The sequence below is a fragment of the Hipposideros armiger genome, unplaced genomic scaffold (genome assembly GCF_001890085.2).
Source record: "Hipposideros armiger isolate ML-2016 unplaced genomic scaffold, ASM189008v1 scaffold_385, whole genome shotgun sequence".
Taxonomy (NCBI): domain Eukaryota; kingdom Metazoa; phylum Chordata; class Mammalia; order Chiroptera; family Hipposideridae; genus Hipposideros; species Hipposideros armiger.
In genome coordinates, this window is record NW_017731735.1 from 146,311 (window position 1) to 152,322 (window position 6,012).

The following is a 6,012-nucleotide window of genomic DNA, read 5'->3' on the forward strand; positions in this document are numbered from 1 at the left end:
TCCCCCCAAGTCTGGGGACAGCCTGGAGCTGGCAGGCAGCCCAGACCCTCCTGAAGCCCCCAGGGCTGGAGGGGCCTCCCCGCCCGAGTTTTCAGACTTGTGTTGTTTATGAAAGCCCTTTTTAGCAAGTTTGAGTTATGTCCTGAGGGGAGGATGGGATGAGGGTCTGGTGGGTAATACAGCCTCTGAGGGTTCCCTCAACCCTTGACCTACAGCCAGCTGCTTGGCATCAGTGGTCAGGGACTAGCCCTGGGCTGGGGGCCACCTCCAACACCAGACCCTAGAGGCGTCCCCAGCACAAAGAACACCTTATGCAGCGCTGTGGCCTGAACAGAACCTGGCTCTGTGGAGGGCACAATCTGTGTCCTGGGACTCAACGACCTTTATTTTCTGAACCAAAACCCAGAGCCACAGTCTGATAAATGCAAGTGTACCTATGGGGACAAAGGGCGGTGGACTTTAAATTAAGGCTGCCCTGGAACATCTGGGCTGAGGGGCCATTGTGTGTTTGTGTACCTACAGGCAAGGGCCAGGAGTGCCCTACTGCAAGGAAGGGGCCCAACTAAGGGACGGGGAATGGGCTCACACCACCCCTAGCCTGGACGGAACTCAACCCAACCAGTCTTACCTCGCTTCTGCTGCTTCTCCCTAGACTGGAATCCAGATAAGGAAAAGGTGATCTGTGTCACCTCTGGCTCCAGGCCTTCTGCTCAGTCGGTGTCAAGTTCTTGACCAGCCCCTCTACAGCACCTTGAAGCAGAAGACTTGCAGGGTGAACTTGTCTGTCTCCACTCTTACTACCTCTAACTGCTCTCCCTGGATCAAAGCTCCTGCCTTATTGTGCTTCAGTTTCTCCTCTGAAGCAAAGTGAGAGCCACGTGCCTCTGCTCCCCACTAATAAATACTTGCCTCTTGTTGCCCTCTTCCTACTGACTGTGGACCTCAAGCACAGTGGCATCTTGAAGAAAAGCTCTCAGCTTTAGTCCTATTTTCAAAGAGACCATGTGGAGGGTGGGAAGAGGTCAAGCTCAGCAGTCAGGTGTTTGATAAACGGGTAAAAGAGGGTAATTGATTGAAACTCTTGTGCCTTCATTTCCTTTGCTCATAAAAATGAGGATAATAATACCTACAGTACTGGTTGTAAGTCAGACCACACAGGTACAGGTACCACACCTGGCACATTGCCTGGCAAAGAGTAGATACCCAATACATTGTAATTTTCCCGTCTTAGATCTTATCTCTTCTCTACCACCTCAGCTCAGGCCACTATGTCATCATACTTTCCCAGAGATTCCATCTTTCCTATCCTTTGGCATCTCACTGCCACTGAGATGCCACCACCCTCGCTCCTAGATCAGGCTCTCCTTACCCTTCTTGCTAAACTCTTCCCCGCCTCCTGCCTCTCCACCTGGATGTAGTGGGTTTAGTTAGATATCCTGGATCTAGTCCTAGCTTTGCCAGCGATGACTTGTGCACTCTTAATCAAATAGTTAAGTCTCTTGACCTTTCTGGCCTTCCCCATCTAAACTCATTCATTGAGCCAAATTCGTTCACTTGTTCAACAAATTCAACACTTATTCATGGAGTACCTCGTTAGGAGCCAGCCAGGCTCTGGGAGTATAGCATTGACTAAGATATCTCCCTGCCCTCACAGAACAGGCGAAGAAAGAAGAAAACAGCTGCAATTTCAGGGAATGATACAAACTCTGCTGAAAATAAAACAAGGTGTGGTGGTGGAGGGTGCCCTGATGGGGCCTCTCTGAGGTGATGTTTGAGGTAGAGGGAGAGCAGGCACCTGGGCACTGAGATGGCAACGCACTATGCTCTTAACAATTTTTGATCCAAGTTTCTACCAAGCTCGAATTCATTTAGCAATTCCTTGCCTGCCACATTAGGTTAAATAAAACTTGTTCGATTGTGTTGGAGGCCTCCCTCACCCTGACCCAAATCTACCTTCCCAACCTGGTATTGAAGGATCCCAGCTCAAGTCTAAGTAGAAATAGATATGTCTAGGCATGTCTGGCAGCAGGGGTAGCTTGCCCTGCCAGGAGCCTGTTTGCATAAGGAATAAGAAGCCTCCAGGAGAAAGCTCATCGTGATTAAAGGAGGGGCCTGTCCTGTAGCCTGACAGTAATAGATCTTATCCCTCCCAGGCTCCAGAGGGAGAGGCAGTTATGTCACCAGAAGACCTCCCTGCCTAGCCCAGACCATGACTAGCCCAGTTCCTGGGGATGGGGGTGGGGAGCCCTGGGACCCAGGCAGCCTGCTTGGGACCTTTGTATAGAGTAACCCAGAGTCCCTGAGCAGCTTGTCTTCCAGGAGGCTTCCATCGGAGCAGAAGTGCCTTCCCAGAGGCAATGACTTAAGGTATTCCAAATGAGCAGATAGAGGCAAGACCCTGGGAAACTGGAGTTACTCTGGTGGGGGGGAGGGGGGGAGGGGACAGTGGTGGATCCCCCATGTTGGTCGGGAAACACATGCTCCTCTCAAAAGGGATGGCTGATGGAAGTTTAAAGAATAGATCTTTTATGAGGATGTAGGTAGGGTTAAGGAAAACCAAGAAGAGACTGGTGCAGTACTCTAGGGCTAGTATGGGAGAAGCTGTTACCACCTGTAGGCCTGAAAGGGAAAAGGGAAGAAGTGGTCACTGGAACCAACCAATGGGCCAGAACTGGAGATTTAGAAGGCCACCGGTGGCCTAAGGTGAAGACGCACAGTCACTGACAAGCTGTGGCCCAGCGTGGAGAGGGCCACCTTCCAATTTCCCACCAGTGCCTAGCATTGGCCACACCTGATCAAAAGGCAAAGGGCAAGGAAGGAAGTCAGGGCAGACCACGGCGGTCAGCCTCGTGGATGTACAGAGTAGGGTGGAGAAGAGTGAAGAGGAGAACTGAAGGGACACAGAGTGGTCAGCATACCCCTTTGTCCCTTAATACCCACAGATTGATGCGGCCCGAGGAAATTGGCATTATATGAATTTCTTCTACTCTTTCCCCCACACCAACAAACACTCTCACGAACAGGGCTGACTATCCCTGCACCTTCATTCAGAAAACAGGAATTCCAATCAAAGGCTTGGGTTCAAATCTCAACTCTGTCACTGTATCCGTTTCCTACGGCTACTGTTACAAGTTACCACAAACTGGGTGGCTTAAAACAACAGAAATGCATTCTCTCACAGTTTTGGAAGCTGGAAGTCCAAAACCAAAGCATATAAGGCTGCTATAAGCAACTGGTACACGAATGGACACACTATTCAGTGCAACAGACCAAAAATATAGACAAACAGAGCAATTACATACTGAAATTTAGTATGTGACAAAGATAGCCTTTCAGTCAGTGGAGACGAGATGTATTTTTAATAAATGATCTTGGGACAATGGGGTAGCCTTCTGAGATAAAATGAAATAGCCACACCTCACCCACTACACCAAAACAAATTCCTGAAGGATTAAAAATTTAAATGTTAAAAATGAAATCATAAAAATATTATAACAAACCATAGAGAACTTTTTTCATTATTATATGGGGAGAGAAAGGCCATTCTAAGGATGACCCCATATCAGAAGTCATTACTTACTACATCCAGTTACATAAATATAGAATTTTTCCCCATGGGAAAATAAACATCATAAACAGAGTCAACCGACAAATGAAAAGCTGGCGAAATATTTTTGCCGCTTATATCACAGACCAACAGCTAATTTCCTTAATATTTAAACAGCTCTTACAAATCAATAAGAAAAAAACTAACATAATAGAAAAATGGATAAAGGACGTAAACAGTCCACAAAAAAGGAAATATAACTGGTTCTTAAATATTTGAAAAGATCTTTCCCTTCACCCTTAATAAGAGAAATGCAAATTAAAAGCATTTTTCATCTAAAGAGTGACAAGAGTCAGCAATGTTTGCTAACACACAGTGCTGACCACTCTCACACCCTTCTGGCATGCCTTCAAGGACTACAACTGGCAATATCCACTAAAAGTTTAACCGGATCTACTCTGAGACCCAGCAATCACACTCTAAGAAAGTATTTTACAAATATATTCTCACAAATGTTTTTTAAAAAAAAATGAGTGGGAGCATTGAGATCTTGTTCCCTGGCATATGTCATCAGTTTGGCTCAAATAAACTCCTATTAAAAATTAAAAAAAAAAAACCCTTGATCAAGGATATGCTGCTTTGCAGCACTGTTATGGCAGATTGAAATAATCTAAATGTAGGTGTTCATATGTTGGAATACTATCATTGAAAAAAAGTGGAGGGTAGAATTAGGCTCCTCTCTTTGTCCTAATATGGAACTATGTCCAAGACATGCAAAGGTAAACTTTACAAAGCCAAGTGCAAGGGAAGGAGAGCTGGGGAAAATGACCCAACTTCTGGGTGTCCCAGTGCAGCCAGCGCCCACACCAAAGCCACATTTACCATATCCCTAAGCAAGATGAGGCTTTAGGGCCCTTCCTTCCCACAGGCCCTGGCCAAGGCTCTGGAGGGGCCCCAGCCGTGTGTTCACACAGTCCTGTGTTTTTGTAAAATTTGTAGAAGATATTTTTTTAACCCCAGTTGGTTAAGACCACTGTGTCTTTCCCTTCAGACTTTCCTGTCACACTTTTCCCCTTGTGTCAGGTGGCACTGGAGCAGACAAGGATATTTGTGAGATCTGGCTAAGGTGGGTTGGAGACACATTAATTGTAGGTTTAGTGGGACAGATTTGTATGGCTTGCATTAGCTTCCATGCAGAGTTGTTATTGTTTGCTGTTCCTGTGTGGAAATGGCTTCCAAAAGTATCCCTACTGCCTACTATGCCACCTGATCTGGGATGCTCACACAAAGGTATAGGTCACACAAACCACATCAAGCAGTTAGTGACAAATTGAATAATTTTAACATATGATGCTATTTTTCTGGATTTTAGAGTGTTTGTGGTATTTATGGTTTTTTAATGTGTAATTTAGTTTGATTTTTCTATTTTGTTGTACCAAAAATTAAATGCAAAATACCTTGCAAATATCTGTCTTTAGGGAAAAAAGAAAAAGAAAAAGAAGTCTACTGTCAGGAGTGTCTCTCCTATTGGTGTAGACCTCAGGAGTACAGGTAACCTGACACTACCTTGTATGTACCCCCAAAAGGGAAACTTTTATTAGTAGGAAACACGTTCTCTATTTGATAATGGCTCTTTGTCTCCCTACAGAGTCCCCAAAGCCAGAGTTTCTCATACCTAAGTGGTTTTCTTTCTGTCCCTCCTCAGTTATATTACAAATTAACAGACTGTTTCCAGTGTTTCGCTGTTGGCAAACATTTGGGGGGAAACAGTCTTTCACGCTGGTGCTGGTGTTTCTGCAGATTCCTAGAAACAGAATTGCTACATTAAAGGCTGTGTATGCTTGGATTGTTTTCCAGATTTATGGTGCATTCACGCTGCTCAAAATTATGTGGCCAATAAAAATAATGAGGTAGATGATTGATCAATTCCTTAAAGTTAGGGAACGGGGCACAGGCTACTAAATAAGACACGTGGCATGATTTTAAAATGAGGATGGATAGAGGTGGGTAGGCTGTGCGGGCAAGACTTCCACGTTCTGCTTCATGGTCCTTTACAGTTTCTTAATATCTTAAAGTATTCTTTAAGTAAGCAGGTACTGCCTTTATGATATTTTTTTTTATTAGCAGGAGGAAGGTACACCTGTTGTTATACAAACATATCAATACCTATAAGGAGAAAATTCTTCCTTCAGTTATTAAAAACTGACATGAAGGGGCTAGTCCCACCTCTCTCCCCAGCTCATTTCTAAAACAGAGGTCATCCCTAGAACTTTAAGTTTACTGGTTATGTTGGCTTGAGCTGGTAAAGAGAGCCTCTGTCCCCGACATCATACCAGATACGGTGATTTCTGCCTTGCCTCAGTCCTGGCATATTTCCAGCCCTTCCTAGAACAAGCCTGGGGTGGAGCTCATGGGGATCTACTCCCTGGCTTCCCGGGGACACCAGAGGACATTGGTGGCTCCCT